At 39.2% G+C, this 20,952-nt stretch overlaps 1 protein-coding gene across 1 annotated transcript in view; it reads left to right on the top strand.

The window, feature by feature from the left end:
- LOC148284641 (protein O-mannosyl-transferase Tmtc3-like) overlaps positions 1-20,952 on the top strand; it is a 383,475-nt gene that overhangs the window by 80,791 nt on the left and 281,732 nt on the right. The window lies entirely within an intron of this gene.

Here is a 20,952-nt window from a genome sequence, read left to right as displayed (position 1 = left end):
AATGAAAAAATATATTTATAAACCGGTGTTTTTAATCTATAGCTTAATGCATATACATCGAATACATATTATAATATTTTTAATATTAAGAATTGCAACTAAATTCAGACGTACACAGAAGCATCTGTGTATATTTTATTAATATATCATTAGCAACTAACAAAGCAATAGTTGTCATAAGCGCGTCTGAGCGCGAGAGAGACAGAGATTATTTTCATAATGCGTATGTACATACCATGGGCTTATTCAGAGATACTACACAATGCGTTTGTGTAAGTATTGCGAACGCGCTAGCTTTAAAAAATCCACCAGTATATATTTCTTTGCAAATGTAATTATTTGTAGTTGTACCTTTGTCGCAAAATGGCGGCGTTATTTTTTACTTCTCGCGTTAATGATGCGACCCAGTTTCTCGGTTACGCACAAAATCAGGCTACTTATCAATTATAATGCATCATATTTCACCAGCCCGGGCTATGGCACAGACTAATGGAGCCACTTAATTTGCACACAAACTCTCTCGACTGGCGTGAATCCTGCTGCTTAAAGGGTCAACTAGAATTATTACAATAAGCCGGGGAGTATTTTGGCCCCTTGTCACGAAATCCTCGGAAACCAATACCTAACTAGAAGGTTTTGGAATTTAATATTTTGAACTAAAAAGGAACTAACTGCCTTCCCTTTTTTTTTTTTTTAGTTTTTTAATTTTAGTTGTTAGTTGTTACAAACTTAGTTGTTACAAACTTAGTTGTTACAAAATAGAATAAATACGCTACTTACATATTTTTAATTATTTTTAAAATTAATATAGTTGAATAACATGATAAACATTTTTTTTCTGTGACAATCTACTTTTATATATTTAGTTCATCTTAAAACTATAACCTTCCGAAAAAAGAGACTAGCTCTTGTGCTTGTAGAGTGACTTACACTGTTACAGGTATTTTTTTTATTTTATTATTTGTTCACGCCCTAAGGCTTTTACATACATGAAAGTTTTACAAAATATAATTATATAAACAACATTAAATTTAAATGTGGATTTAAAGTTACATAATAAGGAAATATCACGTCCTAAGAATACCAATAAGAATATATGAAATGGATTTAGAATAATTAATTGAATGTTCAAAATCAATATGGATATTGTGGAGAAATGTTTTCATAAATAACTTTGAAAAATAAAATATAAAAAAAATGTGTCACTAGAAAAACGCGACATATTTGGAATTGATAGTTGAGACGTCAAGATTCGTGACGATGTTCTAATTTTTTTTTATTGGTTTGGAACAAAGTTGAAAATTAACATGAATCGTGACGTATTAATGGCGTGGCCAATGCAATGATTGTTTTTCCAGGAATTCAAAATTATAAATGTTAAAATATTTCTTATGCTACTAATAGGTTGCAATTTTTTTTTACAGTATTTCACAGACCTTTATTACCTTAAAAAAAGTTTTTTTAAAACTAATACTTCCCTGTTTCAATTTTTTTTAAATAGTGTTACAAATATATACCTTCATATATATACATACATATATGTACACACATGCATAAATACAATGTAGTAATTTAGAAATAAATATGAAATCATAAATAAATATGTTTTAACTCAATGTATAAGGATTAAACATAAGAATTAAAAAAACATACACAAAATAAAGAGAAAATCAGAAAATAATAAAACATCATCATTATTCCCTTTCAACACCTAATGGTGCATAGGGCACTGCATTGGTACACCAATTCTTGTTCTCCTTCTACATTGTAATTTGTTAATATTTGTTATAATAACTCCCTGGGGGTGAAATAGGTGAAATCAAGTCTTCTGTCTACACACATTTGGTCGAATTCAAAATATTGAACTATGAAAAATATATATATTTTTTTAATTTGCATTTTAAAAAAAAAAAACGTTTGTTCATGCTTTTATGGAAATAATAAAAATAGTTTTTAATCATCTTAAGGCTATTTATATTTCAGTGCCATTTTTTTGAGAACATTTTTTTTTAATGTACCGTGCCATCCTATATACAGAAAAATAACAATATATCCAGATGTTTTCTAAAATATATGTTTATGTAATCATTTTTATTTTTTGTATTCTTTAACGAAAATCCGTCGAATAAAAATATTTGTCAGTTTAATATGAAGGGATTAATACATGGGAAGGTCTGGATATCGATTTCCCGGGTCGCGTGGAGCAGCGATCAGGGGCGCTTTTCTTCAACCCCTTGCTAGTAACTCTCGTCCCTATTCCACCGAGTTCAAGGCTTTGTCACCCAGGATCGAGTGACTTTATTATGAATTATCTTTTCGGCACCCCGGAGTTGAGACGCAGCGGGGAAATCGGTTTACACCACATTTTATGGGAGCCCGTCCTGCCAATATTTTCTGTATCCCGAAGCCAATTTTGAGCCAAGATCGCGTTACGAAATTTAACCTCCTCAAATGTCATCGTCTCCGGGGTGAAATATCGAGTAATTAATTGCTTCGTCATTTCGTTTTTACAGATTAAGATAATTTGGGGATTATTAAATAAAAATACGTACTGAAATTTTAGACCTACACTTATAAATAACGAACTATAAATAGTAATATACGTATACAACCCCTAACGAGCATTTCAACTACTCTTAAAAACGTTTTTTTTTCATTTGTTTAACTAACTCAAAACTTTAAAATATAAGTCATGATTTATGAAGTATGTTTTGCTATGTTTGTCAATTCCGTGTCCGGGCGGATGTAACATACCGGTCTGTGCGTGTAGAGGGATCGGAATTTTCGACAAGAGGCTTCTCTCGGGTAAAAAAAGAAATCGTGTGGAGATAGGTCTGCTTTGTAGTGTAATGGTTGGCGCCTTCGCCTCACATGTTTGAGGTCCCGAGTTAGATTCCTGAGAAGGTCAATATGAAATACTGATATAAAAGCTAGTTTTTCATTGCAATATTTGATCATTCCTGTGCTGGCAACTGAAGCTTGCCTTACCTTCATGTGATAGATGATCGTGATTAAATAATAAAGTAGATTCTTTTAACCTACTTTCTAAAATTAATCTTAATGTCCCCTTTCGCGTGACAAGAAATAAGTATTTATTCCATCTGCAAGTCTGTAGCACTAACTATGCTCTTTCCTCTATCGTTCTTTCTCTAACTATAATCCTTTTTTTTCATCTATTGATATATTTAACACGCCCTTTGATTTATTTAAAAATAAATTAAGACTGATTCTTTCTGGCTGCGATACGATCCCACTTGCTACTTAATGATGCTCACACTTACACACACCTGAACACTTACTCCCGCATACACACAAACACACCTATACACTTACTCTCATACAAATACACATAAACACACCCTTTTGTTATACCACAATTTAATATGCATGATTTTTATTTAGAAACTTCGCTGGTCTGTTCTTAAACCGTATCTTTTTTATGTTTTTATATCATGGTCGATTGTTTGTTTCTGTAAAATAAATAAATAAATATGATGAATTTTGTGTATTAATGCAGTGCTCTATGCACAATTTTGCGGATAGGGGTATGATGATGGTGTTTATTAACAAGCACGGCGTTAATTAATTACGTTTACAACCATAAATTTATTTTTCTATGCATATTCATATATTCAATGAGGTAGATTCTGTATATTTTACGGTAAATAATGTCACTCATAATGAAATATTTGTTTACAACAAACGTTTTTAATCTCATTTTCATATAAGTTCACGTCTCGTAGGTAAATAATTTATTTTCCCGCGTAGGCGGAATCTTCATTAGCGTCAAACTAGGAAGTGGAGATGGTGTACCTACATATGTATATGTATAGTTTATGTATGCGAAGGGTGGTTCTTTCTGTAAAGCAAAGGTCGCATTTCTTATTCGCGCTTCTGCCATACCCCTTTCTCCTGCTAAGCCCCTTTTTTGTCTGAGAATATTTTATGCCTGTTGTCGGTTATGCCATCACACTAAAGGTAGACCTCCACGCACTAACAAACTTTTTAACGCCCCCCACCCGCGACAAAGCTTTGCTTTCACAACTTATTTATTATGGATATTTCACTTAGCGTCTAGAACCGCCGACGGAATGGAGGATTTTATCAACACCACACAAGTAGTTCCTCCGATGATGAAAATCCTTGATAATACAATTCCCCTTTAGCGGAATCCTTTATAGAGGGTGGAAACGGGCGTCATTTGTCTATAGTCAAGATTGTGCTCATAAGTAAATTGATGTGTTTTTAAATTTGAATATTTTTCAACACGTCTTCCTTTCCACAAAGGCTCACAAACTTTTTACGGCGGAATTCCGATATAGGATGCAAAATTTTAGTCCTGCCAAATTTGTAATCACTCTTAGAAATATTATTATACTTACAAAACTAACCGTACCTACGAAAAAATTACACATAATTATTTTTAGTATATACAGAATACAAAATGTTATTTTCTGGCTACAGTAATTAATTCAGGGCTTAATTACAAAAGTTAGAAGTTAGCAGAGTTATCCTTAATTGTCTTCTAACAAAAATATAATCTTCTTCACTAAAATGTGTATTAAAATGTTATGTTTCTTTGTCGATAACCTGTAATTGTACATGTTCTAAATATATATACTTTTTAATACATTAATATATATACATTTTGTTTTATAAAAAATTTAAGATAACTCACGTTTCAAATTTTCCCCCCTGTAAAACTAAAATATGAGGGAGTTAAATGCAAAACCGCCACTGTGCACGATCACTATTTGTAAAAAAATCAACAAAACCAAGAGCCAAATGACTATTTATTTTATGTTCAATGTGCACATTCAACTTAAAATAAATAGTCTTTTCGCTACCTGTTATGCCATGCACAATCTGCACATTGAACTTAAAAGAAATAGTTTTTTGCTGGTGGTTTTATTGGTGTTTCCAAAAACCGAAATCATGAACAGTGGCGGTTTTGCATTAAACCCCCTCATATTAGCTTAGTTCGTATATTTCATTGATAAATGCATCCTTTTTTTTAGAATGCATTTTGTGTAACTAATTTCGAGTGATTTCGACCGTTTTGAAGTAATTATTTCAGAAAAATTAATCCTGGGCCCAAAAGTTCTTTTTTTTTCTAATATGTTTGTTGTTAGATTATAATGTAGACTTTTAATTTATTTTTGGAAACCTGTCGTATTGAAAAAATATATATTATTTTTAATATTGCAATAAGGAATTTCAGCCCAACGGAAAATTGGATACAAAAAATGTTTACTTACACGCGGTAAAAATCAAAGCATAAAATTATACGGTAAAGTTTCTTGAAAATGTACGGAAAAAATATTTTAACAAAAATGAACTACTTTGTTCGACATCACTAGTTTATATGAATCAACCAATGATAAGAGAGTTGTGGAAGATTTGCGGTTTACTTACCGTCAACGGACGCATCGGTAGAACTGACTGAAAAGAAGCGGAAGAGAACCTGAGACGTCACACACGGAGTTATTTCAGAAATACAAAACTTAAAAAATCATAGCGCTACGATACATTTTTTTGCTTAGTTTAATAATCTACTGACAAATAAAAAAATCACTTAACTTTATTATTCCCTGACGATACAAATGTTTACCACTGTTTATTTTTTTATAGTTATTTAAAAATAATTAAAAAATTAGAAAAATATGTTAATGTTGTCAAGCTATCAATAACATAATTCAAATAGAAAAAGTCCAATAACTCTACTTAAATTTTCTGGGTTCAAATGGTTAACTTCCCATTGTAATCGCCCTCCAGATACGAATGTGTTAATTTAAAGAAAGGCACGCGACGTATGTAAGAAATAGTATTCAAATCATAGCACGGATTTAGTAGTTTCGCCAAAAAAATTCACACGTTTATAAGTAGTCGTAAGTCTTGCTAGTAAAACAAAGAAATAAACAGGTGAAAATTAGTCGTGAATTTAGCGAGGAAAGAAAACGTAATAATTGAGTTCGAAAAATAATGCCGTAAATTATTAAGCGTGTGAACTTTATAAAAAAGAACGCGATAATTCATATTTTTGCTACATCTGCGAAATATGAATAACCTTTATTTCACAATGACTCAAGTACGGGTAAATATCAGCATTATTTACTGTGCGAAAACAGTAGGTGTTGTTTAAACATTTTTATGTTTAAACATTTTGGTATCCATTTCGTGCGTTAAATCTCTATTCGAGATCATAAATGTAACATTGAATTTTTTTAAAACTTTTTTTGGTTCAAAAGTATACTGAACGGTAACATCTGCCTTTATATTTATTAATCTAAGCTGTTTATTCTATTAACACCGCTGCTTCTGTGTTGATTTTCCTAAATTTAAGGTTTTCGTCCAAGCGGCAAAATAAATTGACTTATATTAAATACGTGACAGCGTTCTATTTTATTTAATATTCGACATTATTTGTATTTACACAATATTTAATCGTATTAGCAAATGTCGTTAGTAATTAGATTTCATTTTGTTTTTCAAAATAATTCATAAATAAAAAATCCTTTAATTATAATCCTTTTATTATTACTACTTGTAGTAAATTGCAACAGAAAAATCTTATTCCAAGTATTTTTTTGATTTGTTTACAAACAACTTCTTACAAATTCTTGTACCGTATCATAAGAAGATGATTTTTACAAATATTTCCGACCAGTAATAAAACACGGCGTTCTTTACATTGATTATTTATATTATTAATGAAATCTTACGATTCATTTGTTCTATTTTAAGAGAAAAAGTTGACCTTATAAAAATCCCGAAACGACGCGGAGTTTCTTGCTAATTCATAGGGATGATTCAATTCTGTTTGTGTCCCTGTAAAATGTATGTTCTTTAGCGGCCTTTACAGTTTTACACGTATGGTTTTCCGCACATCTGGAGCGACATCCCAAACTGCTAAACCGTTTTACTAAATTAGACGATAAAAGGCACCAGAGTTCGATGCGCGTTCCAAACTGGCGATGGCGCTCACGTGTCCCGCGCATCGAACTGTGTGTGTAAAGGCATTTTGAGAGATTTGACTATAGTTTGGAATGGCGCGTGGTCTATCCTGAGTTTCAAGTTTTTTGTACAGTTCTGGATTGCAGGTACACTGCGTACAGTAAGTTCTGCGCGCAATTCGGACATAGGTTTCTGCGGGGAGATTTGTAGATACGTCCGATGGGCGCTATTGTATTTTTTTTACCTTGTGTTAATTTTTGGATTTTTATATGGTAAGCTTTATCAAGTTTATAATTGCATTACAGTTATTGAAAAAAAATATTGTTTTTACGCTTTCATATTTATTCTTGGTTTCTAACAGTTTTTATAAGTATTATTATATAAATACAAGTTGTTGCCGACGTAAAAATACACGCACCAACTTGGCGGCCCTTCCTGGGGCTTTAATGTAGCATAGGAGGCTTCAGTATGTGTAAGCGATCTACCACCTCCTCAATAAAGACTAGTATTTGTCACTTTCGGGGGTGGTGATCGCCATACTGAAGCCCACATATAGATTAGAATTCATGAAAATATTTGTATGCCCATAATGTGTTTTTATGTTGTTCTGTATACGTGTTGATCGCCGCGCGGTCGGCGGGGAACTGCGGCCGGTAGCGGGAGGGTGGGGACCTTATACGTGGCGCGAGAGAGACCGATAGAGCCGGCAAATGTGCTCGCTATCTCTCTCGCCGCGTGATTGGTCAACCTAGCACCGCCCGCTATTGGCCTAGCCCACCGCCGCACGGCAAAATGTTGTATATATAGCCCCGCCGGGGAAAAATAAAGTCAGTCATCTCACCACACTACTAAGGCTTTCTACTCTCCACTTCACCTCCCTACCTCGCTTCAAACCGGACCTCATCGCCACCTGGATTCGAACACCGCTACCCCCCTGGACTTGGAACTCGGATACTCTTTGGATTGGATTTTGGACCCCGGATAATTTGGACCCTTGGATACTTCCCCGGAACACACCCCGCCGTTCCCACCGACGGAGAGATACCGGCCTTACAACCCGGTTGCCTGACTCAGGATTGCGGCCGCCAGCGCTACTCGCTAGCGACCCCGCAAGGGATCTCTAGGCGACGATACCTCCCCCGGAGCTTATCGTTCGTCGGCCGAGGCCCGCCTACGCCCGGCCACTCTGCGTTTGACACCAGCACCTATAGAAATACAGTTCTTGTGACGGGCGCGATTGCTACGGACGAAGCAGTGATCCGCCGCGTCTGTTACAAGTTGGTCCTTCGAGAAGAACCGGATATTCATCGCAGAGCGCCTAGAGATGACTTCGAGAACCCCTTCACTCCGCTCGGGTCGAGGAGGCACGGAACCAAGAGAAGACCCTGCTACAGATCAGGACTCAGCCGAGTCGGACACATCCGAAGATACAGTCCAGCGGCTGAGGACGCAGGTTCGAACGCTCCGTGCTTCACTACACGATCAAGACCGACGCGTGCCCTTGGAAACGAATCCCGAGCCCGCGCCGCGTGCTACGGAGATGGACGGCATCATGACGGTGCTGTCAAAAATGGCGATTCTACTAGAGGCTTCGCAAGGAAGAAGCCCGACTTCAGCCCCAGAGGACGTTAGCAGAGTCGGCGCCATGATAGCGCGCCAATCTACTGCCAAGGACCTACCCGCCTTCGCCGGAGAGCCGCAGGAATGGGCTACTTTCAAATCACAGTACACTCAGTCGACGGAGATGTGCTGCCTTTCGGATCCAGAAAACCTCCTGCGTCTACAGCGTGCGTTGAAAGGACGGGCAAGAGAATCTGTGTCGTCATTACTAGTGGATCCAAGCCAAGTGAGGGTGATAATGAAGACGTTGGAGCTACACTACGGCCAGCCGGACATTGTAGCGTCTTCCTTGTTGGAAAAAGTGAGAAGGCTCCGCTGCATACAGAACGACGGATCTACGCAAGCATTAGTAGATCTGTCTAGCGCAGTTCGGAACGCGATAGCGACCTTAGAAGGCTTCGGTGGCGATTACATGTCTACGCCACAACTACTAAGCGAACTAGTGAGCAAGTTACCGCTGTGCATGAAGTCTCTCTGGTGGTACAGCAGAAGAGGAAACCGGGTGAGGCCCTCCGCGAAGGATTTCGCGCTCTTTTTGGAAGATTTAACGGAATCTTCGATGATAGGCGGCGGAATAGAGCCGCAAGTGTACAGCGGAAAACAACGCGAGAAGCCACAGAAGCGAGAACAAGTGCATACAGTGATTTCAACAGAGGGAAACGGGAAAAGTGTAGCGTCATGTGTTTTGTGCGGACGAGGACATTTACTACAAACGTGCCAGGAATACATAGAGTGTAGTATTTCGGAAAGATGGGACATAGTGAAGCGAAAGAATTTGTGTTTTTCGTGTTTATCGAACACTCATCGGGCAATAAAGTGTAGAAATGTAAAAAAGTGCGGCCTCGATGGATGTCGCCGAACACATCACAAGACATTACACGACAGAAATAGTGCCGATATCAGTGAAGCTCGGTCTAGCGCCGATATACGAGCGCCAGATAATAATGCCCGCCGCGACACGCCTGCAGCGGCGGGCGCCGGGGGAAACAGACCGACCGCGAACGAAACCCGCGCCGCGAGTTCAAATGAAAGAAACTACGATTACGGCCACAGTTCGCGGACGAATAATATAGTGACGAGCACCTACGCTCGGGAGGAACCGGTCCTCCTAAAAGTGATTCCCGTCATGTTAAGTGGTCCGCGAGGACGAGTGAACGCGTACGCGTTACTAGATGAGGGATCAACCGTGACATTGATTGACGCAAAAATAGCAAACGACATCGGCGCGCCGGGAGAGACTCGAGGATTAAAAATCCACGGTGCCGGCGGAATGTGCGTAACAGATAGTGCATCAAGAAAAGTCACAATTAAAGTGCGCGGAGTTACGGAAGATTTATTCACTCTCCGCGCAAACACAATACAGAAGCTGAGTCTGCCGCTACAGCCCGTGATTGAAGGGGAAGGCAGGATGCGACAAGTGTGCCCGCAGTTACTCATCGGCCAAGATAACGCCTCTCTCATAGTGACGAGAGAGGCACGGAGATGCGGGGAATACATCGCCTCAGTGACAGCCTTAGGAAAGGTGATACACGGTGGGCGGACACGCCAGACTAACGCCAGCATACTAATGGCGCTTAGTACAGAACAGAGACTAGAAAATCTAGTTAAACAAAATTACGCCGTCGACGCGTTAGGTATAAGTTCGACAGCCAAGATATCGCGTCAGGAGGCGCGAGCCACAGAAACCATGAGAGCCACGACACGTTTCCTACCGCAAGGACGGTACGAGACAGGGCTACTGTGGAAAGACAATCGAATATGTTTACCGGATAATCGCCGTACAGCGCTGAATCGATTTTTAAGCATAGAGAAAAAGTTCAGTAAAAACAGTGAATTCGCCGCGGCTTACAAGTTAAAGATTAAAGAATATCTAGACAAGGGGTATGCCCGGGAACTGACGCTGGCTGAAAGACAAGACACTGCGAGTGGACTTTGGTTTTTGCCGCATTTCGCAGTAACGAACGTAAATAAACCAGATAAAATACGGATAGTATTTGACGCCGCCAGCCGCTGCAACGGGAAGTCATTGAACGACATGTTGGCCAACGGCCCGGACCTTCTCTCATCGCTTATGGGAAATATAATGCGATTTCGCGAGGGAAAGATCGCGCTGGCAGCAGATATAAGGGAGATGTTTCTCCAAATTAAAATAAGAAAAGAAGACCAGAGGGCGCAGCTGTTCCTCTGGCGCGATAGTCCCGAAGAAGAAATTCGGGAAATGATTATGACGTCGATGACGTTCGGCGCGGCGTGTTCACCGAGCAGCGCACAGTACGTGAGAAATCAAGTCGCAGAAGATCACGGGCAAGAGATGGCCGCCGCCAGGGATGCTGTGCGAAATAAATTCTACATGGACGACTATATGGATGCCGTAGACAGTGCAGCAGAGGCGATACAACTGCGCCACGATGTCAGCGAACTACTACGGCGGGGCGGATTCATCCTCGCGAATTGGGCGAGTAATGATCCCTCCGTAATGGAAGCGATTCCTTCAAATCTGAGAGGGAAAAGCGCACGCGAAATAATTAGCGGAACCTCCGTAACAGAGAGGGTCCTCGGCATCAAATGGGACCCGGTGACAGACGAGTTTCAATTTAAATTTAAAGTGTCACGGGAGGTTCCAACAGAGAGGCCTACAAAACGGCAGATGCTAAGTGAAGTTATGAGCATTTTCGATCCACTCGGTTTCGTAGGGTGTTTGACAATACGCCCGCGAATACTGCTACAAGATGTGTGGCGCTCCCACATAGAGTGGGACGAACAAGTGAATGAAGAACACGCAGAGAAATGGCGCACTTGGGTGGACATATTACGCAATACCGAGTGCGCTATACCGCGGCGCGTATCGAGCGCCAATGGCCAGCCAGTAGAGCTGCACGTATTTTCCGATGCCTCGGAGCAAGCGAGCTGCGCCGTAGCCTACATCGTGGAGGAGAACGCCGCCGGAAGGAATGCGACGTTCATGGCTAGCAAGTGCCGAGTTAGCCCGCTACGAGCGCTATCAATTCCACGCCTGGAATTACAAGCCGCGCTCATGGCCGCGCGACTGGCGGCCACAATTAAGAAAGAATGCGGAAGTAATATACGCGAAACCTACTACTGGACAGATTCTACTACGGTGCTGTGCTGGGTCCAGAGTGATTCGCGTATCTTCACGCCATTTGTAGCCCACCGCCTAGGGGAAATAGATGAGCTAACGAACGCTCAAGAGTGGCGATGGGTACCAGGAAAGAAGAACCCCGCTGATCTCGGGACGCGGGACGGCGAGATACCAGACATCTCCCCGGCCGGCATGTGGTTCAGTGGGCCGAGTTTCATAAAGAAAAATAAAAGTGAATGGCCGCCGCTCAAGATAATAACGGCGACCCCGGATACGAGCAGTGAAATAAAGTGTGCGAACAGTGCCATCGTGATGACAGCCCTCCCGGACGAAAGAAGATTTTCCTCCTGGCGGAGACTGATCAGGACTACAGCGTGGGTGTTGCGCTTCATAAACCACTGCAGGAAAAAGAATACAGGATGCGCGACACTCATCGCCCCGGAACTCAAGGCATCAGAGAGGGCGTGGATACTTATAAGCCAGACAGACAGTTACCACGCCGAGATAGCCGCAATTAGACGGGGGGAGTGCCTCCCGCGGAACAGCCGCCTGCTGGGCCTCACTCCCTACCTCGATAAAGATAGCGTCCTCAGAATGGGGACGCGAATTATGGAAGCCCCCGCGGTGAGCGAGCAACTAAAGGCGCCCGTCATACTGGACGGAGCGCACGCCTATACGCGTCTATTGATAAGGCATTATCACGAGTCGCGGCAACACGCAAGTACAGAGCGGACACTCAGCGAACTCAGACAACAGTTCTTTATAACACGATTACGGACAAATATAAGGAAAATTATATACGAGTGCCGCTACTGTCGAATACAGAAGGCCCGCCCGCAGCCTCCGCTCATGGGACAGCTGCCTGCCGGCCGACTCGATCATCACGTAAGGCCTTTTACCCACTGTGGGGTGGACATGTTCGGGCCCGTATACGTAACTATCGGAAGACGCCGGGAGAAACGATACGGGGCCCTGTTTACGTGCATGGTTACGAGGGCCGTGCATATTGAAATTACACCGTCGTTGAGTACTGACTCGACGGTGCAGGCCCTCAGAAGGATGGCGGCCCGCAGAGGACATCCGACAACGCTCTACTCGGACAACGGGACGAACTTCAGAGGCGCAGACAAAGAGATGGCGGCCGCCATGAAGGAACTAGCCCACGATCCCGAACTACAGAACGAGGCGACAAGGAGAGGGATCAAATGGGTGTTCAACCCGCCATCGGCGCCACACATGGGGGGAGCCTGGGAACGGCTCGTCCGGTCGATAAAGGGGGCGCTTATGGTGATTCTAAAGGAACAAGCCCCCCGAGAGGAAACGCTAATGACAGCGATAGCGGAGGCCGAGTACACAGTAAACACTCGGCCCCTAACCCACGTCTCGCTTGATAGCCGAGACGACGCTCCGCTGACTCCGATGCACTTTCTCATCGGGTCGAGCGGGGCCCAGCCGCATCTGGCCGATTACAGAGACGCGCCGCCCGAACTGTGCCTCAGAAAACAATGGCGGGTGGCGCAGAAACTAGCCGACGCATTTTGGAAAAGATGGATGAGGGAATATCTCCCGACGTTGGCACAGCGACGGAAGTGGCAACAGGCCGCCACACCGATCATGGTCGATGACCTGGTCATAATAACGGACGCCGCCCTCCCGCGGAATGAATGGCCGCGGGGACGCGTCATAGCAGTCACACCAGGGAAGGATGGACAAGTCAGGAGCGCCCGGGTCCAGACAGCCACCGGAACCTACACACGACCCGCCGTCAAGCTCGCCGTGTTGCAAATCAAGGACGACGTCGGCGCAGAGATGCCTCCTCGGCAGGGGGGAGTGTTGCCGACGTAAAAATACACGCACCAACTTGGCGGCCCTTCCTGGGGCTTTAATGTAGCATAGGAGGCTTCAGTATGTGTAAGCGATCTACCACCTCCTCAATAAAGACTAGTATTTGTCACTTTCGGGGGTGGTGATCGCCATACTGAAGCCCACATATAGATTAGAATTCATGAAAATATTTGTATGCCCATAATGTGTTTTTATGTTGTTCTGTATACGTGTTGATCGCCGCGCGGTCGGCGGGGAACTGCGGCCGGTAGCGGGAGGGTGGGGACCTTATACGTGGCGCGAGAGAGACCGATAGAGCCGGCAAATGTGCTCGCTATCTCTCTCGCCGCGTGATTGGTCAACCTAGCACCGCCCGCTATTGGCCTAGCCCACCGCCGCACGGCAAAATGTTGTATATATAGCCCCGCCGGGGAAAAATAAAGTCAGTCATCTCACCACACTACTAAGGCTTTCTACTCTCCACTTCACCTCCCTACCTCGCTTCAAACCGGACCTCATCGCCACCTGGATTCGAACACCGCTACCCCCCTGGACTTGGAACTCGGATACTCTTTGGATTGGATTTTGGACCCCGGATAATTTGGACCCTTGGATACTTCCCCGGAACACACCCCGCCGTTCCCACCGACGGAGAGATACCGGCCTTACAACCCGGTTGCCTGACTCAGGATTGCGGCCGCCAGCGCTACTCGCTAGCGACCCCGCAAGGGATCTCTAGGCGACGATACCTCCCCCGGAGCTTATCGTTCGTCGGCCGAGGCCCGCCTACGCCCGGCCACTCTGCGTTTGACACCAGCACCTATAGAAATACAGTTCTTGTGACGGGCGCGATTGCTACGGACGAAGCAGTGATCCGCCGCGTCTGTTACACAAGTTATGACCAAGAAACGGAATAATTGGCTTACGAAGCATCAATACTATTTATATTTTATCATTTATACTCATTCGTATAAAAATAAATCAGTACATACGTATTTATATGATGCTAACTCTGAATTGCTTGAAGAACAATTGCAGAATATTTGTATTCGTTATATCTTTAATCTTCGCAAATTTGACCACATAACCGAGTATCGCACGCAACTACACTGGCTCAGTATCAGGAATAGAAGAAACATTCACATTCTATCACTTCTTCACAATATTTTAAATAATCCCACTTCGCCTGTTTATCTGAGAGAGCTCATCCAACCTCTTTCACAACACGGACTACCTCTTCGTTCTAGTAACGAGAGAACCCTTTTAATACCCTGTCATCGCTCTAATTTTTTTGCCTCCTCTTTCACAGTAGTAGCCGCTCGATTGTGGAATAATCTACCCACTAATGTTAGAGACGCCCCTTCTTTATTTACATCTAAGTCAAGATTGAAATGTCACTATTTAAATATTTAAATTGTTCCTTTATCCTTCTTCTTTCCTTCCCATCCCCTCTCCTCTCTTCATAGTATAGTGTTATTTTTTTAAATATTTATATTTATTTTTGTTAATCTTTGCTTTTAATTTTTGTATAAAATTGTAAGATTCAATATGTCCATGTATTTATAATTTTCTCAAACTGAACGGTTTGGGTAGGTAGGAAGAAATTGCCTTAAGGCAATATGCCCGCCCTTATATGTATATTTATTGTATATGTATATAAAGTGTCAAATAAAATAAATAAATAAATTAAGGATCGCAATAAATAAACCAAAGATATTTTTTCGACATGTTGCTCTTATTTATGATAAACCAACTTAATGCACGTTAAGAGGTAGATATTAAAAAATGTAAATAGTTTACCACATTTTATACTGTAAAGTTTCCTAAAACATATGTTTTCTTATCTAGAATGAGGAAATTTGATAAAACAAGGGATAACTACTTATGGAAAGATGCAGATTTATTCATAGGACCGAACAGTACCGACATCCCCTTCGGCACCCAATCAATATTCTATTCACGTGTCATGAAGCGTACTCGAGGTAACTTTGTCCAAACAGTTAGATGGACCAGCGGATAGTTCCGGCCATACGAATTTCAATCAGCTCCAAAACACTCCGATAGCTCTAAAGTTGTCCAGAAGTGCCTCCAAGTTCTTGTGACCACGTTGTTGCACCTGACGCCTGCAACTGAATACAGATGTCTCCTTTTGATTACTATCTGAATTGAAGTTTGCTCCCTTGCGGGCTCGATTTGCGATGCAAATTTAATCTAGCAAAATGTGACGCAGAGTGGTGTTATGTGATTGTAGATGTTATTTATACTGCCTGATGCAATTCTCACAATTCAAATTTATACGCGTATTTACCCCCTGTTGTTCACATTGCATTAATTCTAATTAATTCATATCAGAATTGTTGTATTATGCATACATTTTAAGCGTTACAATGACTATTTTAAATGCTTGGTTATCCTAATGAAGACCTTTTTTAAACCTATTTTATTAAGTGAATAAACATCGTGTTCATTATTCTTGGGATTAATCCTACAAAAAATAGAAAATTCTAGTTATCAATATAATGCTACAAATGTTATTTTAATTTCTAGATTCCATGTATGACCACTGTTGGTCTTTTATTTCTTTTAATTTCGTTAAAAATATTTATGATTCTCTATTTAAACAGTATCTAATTTACCGTACAAAAAAAGACCTATGTAAAATAAACGTAAATAAATCAAGTAACTTTATGATAGTTTTTTATCTAAATCACTTGACACACTCACGTGTCTGTATTCCTTGACAACTTTTTTACGGGTAAATAAATAAAGTTTTTAGTTAAACATTGAAGTGACTTCGTTCAGTGTCGAAATATTTTCCTTTAAATCCTGTCACATCCCGTCATAAACCGTGTTGTGAGTTGTGCGAGGCCAGCTAAGGTTTACGAGTCTAACGAATGGTAGCTTCCTGAAGTGTATCTCATCCACACAACTTACTTTTATGGCCGGGCTACTTCTCTTTCACGTTTTGTTGTAAAATAGCGCTTCAGGTCAAGAATATAAGGAATTACGTTATCTTGTTTCATCCCAACATTTTACGTAAAACTTCAACCTGACCTTTCTAGATTGGTCTAAAGTCTTAGTCAACGGGCGAAGAATTTAAGCAACTGGTCCTATTTTCTGTCCCAATTTTGCTACAAAGTCGACTGTTTGTACTATTCCTGCGAGACGTTTTCATCTTCACCTGTATACATACAACACACATTTTCTACATACAAATGGTTGCTTCGTTTTTCGCGGAATACATTATATTTCAACGCTCTTTCATTTTCATTCACCTTTTCTTTTCCTCAGTTGTTGGAAAATTCAATTTACTACGTACATTTTTTGCAACATATACGAGTATTGTATTTTTATAAAAAAAAATCACATATCTTTTATATTTTTTACCGTCGACCGTGTAATATGATTCAATCATAATAAAATGCCTATCATTACTATCAGAAAATACCACATGTAATTTTATTTTTTTGCGTTTTTAAGATTTTTACATTACTTATACACAGCGGCATCACATTATTTTCCTAATAAATTATTACAATCACATTAAAATTTCAAATAGAGATTTATTTTTATTTCCAGAAAACTTTTTTAATTAAATAAAGTGCATTAGAACTTTAATTATCCGAACTCTGACTATCCTAATCGCTGATTATCCGAATCGCTTTCAGAATTTCTGTCAAAAAAATAAGACGGAAACGTACCGCGATTCACTCATCCTGCTGAAGCATTGTTAGAAAGTGGAAATGATCAGTTTAAAACAATATTTTCACCGCCAAACGTTACAAACTTGTTGCAACCTATAGACCAGTCTGTTATTAAGACCAAGAAACGTCACTAAAGAAGGCTACTTTTAAGGAAACTTTTGGTAGAGGGCGAAGACGAAGGTGTGTTGGCTACCCACAAAAAATCAATCTGAAATATTGCGCTTACTAATCACTTACTAATCACTTGAGGAATTCAGAAACATTCTTTAAAAAAATCTTGGATGTTCAGAAGTTAGTGGCTGAAGATGTAGGCGAGTGGATGGTGTGGGATTCGTCAGACCCTGAGTTTCAAATTCTAAATTATGTTGAATTCATTGAAAGTGTGAGAGAAAAAAGTGCCGGGCAGACGCGGGACACACATACAGTAATCAATTAAAATAGACCCTTTTTTCGGAAAAATAACTAATTATCCGAATGGGATCCGGTCCCAATGGATTCGGATAACTCGATAACGCACTATTCATAATAATCCTTACACTGTAACCGAGTATGTACCTGTAGAAGCCGCTATGTTTATTTTTACATTTATTTTTCATTGCACTACAAGTTAAGTCTTATATCCGCAGTAAAAGTAAATCAAGTCCCGCAGTAATAAACTCGGTGTATGTCTTCTTACTCGATGAAAAGAGTCCTTTACTTGGCAAGCTTTGGTTCGAATTCGCCACATGCACACTATTATTTGCTGTTTTATTTTTCCACATACAACAAACCTCTGTCAAAAGTTAACAACTACTTACCTCGCTGTGGAAAGCACTTCAGCCAGATGCAATCATCCTTCTTTCTCTGTAGCTCCCGTTGACTCGGACTAATCACAAAGCACGCTTACGTAGGTGGATGAAGTTCTGTCTTGTTGAGTTCGGTCTCTCGTTCGGTAGCTACACAAAAACGGACAAAAACTTGGCCGGACCGAGTCTAGAAACTTCCAATTTCTGCAATACTAAAACCCTCTTTGACGCGTGCATAAATAGCGTCTGGTCTTTTGTCAACTAACCCGCAGCCTCCCGGATACTCCATTTTGTTTTCTTTCGCTAGTATTGCTACAATATCTATGCCATCATTTGAATTAAGTCATTCATTTAATGCACCATTCAACTCAAAATTTCATATAATATTTTATGACATTATCTCAAATAGGTATATTTATATATGAATTTGATTAAATTATTATACTTGTATTTTTCGGTAAAAATTTAAATATAAGTTATCATTAATTTATTTCGAATACAAACAGATGTACATGTTAAATGATTAGAAATAAAAACTATAAAAAATGTATATATTGTAGGGCCTGCCATCCAATAATATATATTCACTTAATTATAATACAATAAAGCGAAATTTTATAGTTGTAGTGGCGATTCAATACGATTTTAATAATAATTAAACATGTAGACATATTTATATTGATTTTAATTGTACCATAATTTATCAATTTACCAATTATACCTTGATAAAGAAGCCTGTGTATTTTTGGAACCGGTCGGTAGAAAAACTAAAAAATAAGTGGTTGAAAAAAAAATTGTTTTATATATATATATAGCAGTGCAAAGTCAGTGCTCCAAATATGAATTTTATAATGTATTTTTTATTTAAAACTTGCATTCAAACATATCTTACTATATTATCCTTAGAGTATATACATCTATATTATCACAATGGAATTCCATCAAGAATTAAATTGTGCCCATGTAAAATGATATACGTGATTTTTTTCAAAGAGTAATTCGCATTTAGGCAAAGTTCCATTTAGTCAACTTTATTGTTTTTTTTTAATGAAACAATATTTACTTCACAAAACTTACGATTTTACGTTGAAATAACACTTTTTTTAGTTTGTATTGTATAATTATGCACTTCTACATGAGCACAATTCAACTTTCAATAAATGACATAAATCAAACCAGTAATAATGACTAAATGTTATTTAATATTTGTATATAACCATTTACTGACTTTTCTATGTCTACCGATTTCGAGACGTATCCGTCTCTTCGTCAGTACATCAATTAAGCTAACATGCCAAACCCACTATACACCTTCACCATACTTTTTTGCACAAACGTATAAAACCAACATGCTGCTTTGAAACAATATGCAAGTAGGCAAGCCTTACATGCGCTGATTATAGTTTTTTTTTTTTAATTTTACTGTTACGTACATTTTTACACTTAACATTTTATTTATTTTTACAAGTAACTAAAATCCCAACAAGCAGCTTCCTCTGGCACCAAGTTTATGAAAACGTTTGTTGTTGTGGGAGAAATAGTTTGAAAAAGAGGGAGGGGCGTGAGTTTAATAGGTATAGGACGACCATTGCAATGAAACATCGTATAATGGGCTATATTAAAAGCTTATCTGATTATTGACTAAAGGGACATTATTTTTGATAGCTTTTTAATGTGAAATATTTCCATGTTATTTACTTTTAATCGCTAATTATTTATATGTAAAATTTTCACGCCTGTATCTTTATTAAAGTAATGATTAAAATTGATTAGGTGATTTACGAATTCGGAATAATTGTTTTTGTGAAGACACCTTTTGTGTTCTTGAGCACGAATATCAACATTTTTTCATGTTCTTCCTGCGTAATCTAAAGGTCTGGAACATCTGAATTATTAAAAAAAACTATTTTGATATTTATTATTAAGTAATAATTTACCAATATTGTTATTTATATAAAAGGCAGGTATGACATCATTTGGTTAAAACGGCACGTCTCGAAGCCTGTACACATTGAAAATTCGGTAAGTGGTAGTATACAATATTTAATAACATTTAGTAATGTGTTTGACCACAAAGTCAATGCTTAAAATTTAATAATAGTAATAATTAATTTACAAAAATCTCTATTTCGGATCGGGCTGAGCCATGTTAAATGGAGACGAAACAACCCGGAAGACAATGCGTATTAATGTAAAATAGCTCAACACTTACTACATATACTTACTATACATATACTTGATTTTATTGCTTCAGAGCACATCAAATTTATTAATGACTGCTTTTAATAATTCGTTTATCAATCAATTTATTATTCGTTTCCACTCTCTCTAAGTTTCGTGTTGTTTCAAAAATAAAAACCCCTTTTATGTAATCAATATTCACAAATTATCATATCATAAGTATCCATGTAAAAACTTCCACCCTTAATATAAGGTGGTCCAACTTCCGAGTCCCATTCTGCGTTGCGCTATCACGCAGTTAAATTGATTTTTATTTTGCCTACAGTCGGTTTTATGTCTTACTACCTCCGAAACACACCCCCTTTGGAACATTTCGTTAATCCTTCCTTTACAAATTCGCCCATAAAACGGCGGGGTCGGAAACAAATAACCTAAGATCGCTGGTGTCCGTGTGCCATATATATACATAGACGGAATAAGAGAAAATAGGCGCCATGGGCTTCGTGCGGTTTTCCATACTAGAATAGTTTTTTCAAATTCTGAATTCTCCGCTTCTCTGTGTGCATTTTTGGTGATATAATTTTCATATCTTTATTTTTAAATAACGACAATTTATTTAAAACTTCTTGTTCAAAAATATTACATGCACCAAAAAACAGACTGGTCAAAAGAAGAAGGCGTTTTAATTTTTTGTAATGTGTGTTTTGTATGGTAACAAATAATTGAATAAGATCTTAGTCAGTTCATAAAATATTGATTCTATGAATATTACATTTAACTTTAA

Source organism: Micrasema longulum, unplaced genomic scaffold, assembly GCF_059751315.1.
Source record: "Micrasema longulum isolate JH-2025_06_02 unplaced genomic scaffold, ASM5975131v1 h1tg000101l, whole genome shotgun sequence".
In the NCBI taxonomy this organism is placed as follows: Eukaryota; Metazoa; Arthropoda; class Insecta; order Trichoptera; family Brachycentridae; genus Micrasema; species Micrasema longulum.
This window is presented reverse-complemented; position numbering and strand designations above follow the sequence as displayed.